Below are 1,000 nucleotides of genomic sequence, written 5' to 3'. Positions count from 1 at the left end.
GAAACAGGCATAAATCCAGAGTAAGTGGAAGCCAATGCCTTGCCCAATGGGCCAATGCAATCGCTTCCTCTGAACATTGTGCCTAACTAGTCAAATCCAAAAGAGTACATTTTTATGAAAGTGAATGAATGTCCTAATAAATATTAATAAATGAATGGATACTTGTTCCTAGAAAATACTTTTGACAAGAAAGAACAGATAGTTATCAACCTCACACATAGCAGAATAATCTAAGAGGATAAGAAGTGAGAAAGATTTTATTTGGTTATTAGGAGATGATGAATATTTTCCAAAAGAATAAATCTAATAAAATGTTTGGGGCAGAAGCCAGGTCATATAAGACTAAATGAGTTAAAAAATAACAGCATTAAAATCAGACAAAATTTAGAGGAGGTTGCCAGAAAGGGAAGAATAAAAGGAGAGTAGGTTAACTGAGCAGAAGAGTCATTTAAAATCATTTTACAGTCAGGACTGATGATTTCTAAGCATGTTTCCATGCAGAGTGTAGAAAGTGACAATGCCTATAATTTGAAATGAATATATCTTTTCCTAACTGTTTCCACAGTCCTAGGTAACAGATTAAGAATATCTAACTAAAGCAAAATCTCTTTCTAGGGAAGATGTGATCTAAACTCATCAGGGATGTTTGTCCATTCTAATTTGCCTCATCCTTTTATTATGTATAAAACACAAACCAATAGTGATAAATAAGGATTACTAAAGAAGGATTTTTCAGTCTTTTTAGAAGCTATTAACAGTGTCAGACTTTATTTTTTTGGGCTCCAAAATCACTGCAGATGGTGACTGCAGCCATGAAATTAAAAGACGCTTACTCCTTGGAAGAAAAGTTATGACCAACCTAGATAGCATATTGAAAAGCAGAGACATTACTTTGCCAACAAAGGTCCGTCTAGTCAAGGCTATGGTTTTTCCTATGGTCATGTATGGATGTGAGAGTTGGACTGTGAAGAAGGCTGAGCACCGAAAATTGATGCTTTTG

This window comes from Bubalus kerabau, chromosome 7, assembly GCF_029407905.1.
Source record: "Bubalus kerabau isolate K-KA32 ecotype Philippines breed swamp buffalo chromosome 7, PCC_UOA_SB_1v2, whole genome shotgun sequence".
Lineage (NCBI taxonomy): Eukaryota > Metazoa > Chordata > Mammalia > Artiodactyla > Bovidae > Bubalus > Bubalus kerabau.
The sequence above is the reverse complement of the archived record's forward strand: the minus strand, read 5'-3'. Positions refer to the sequence as shown.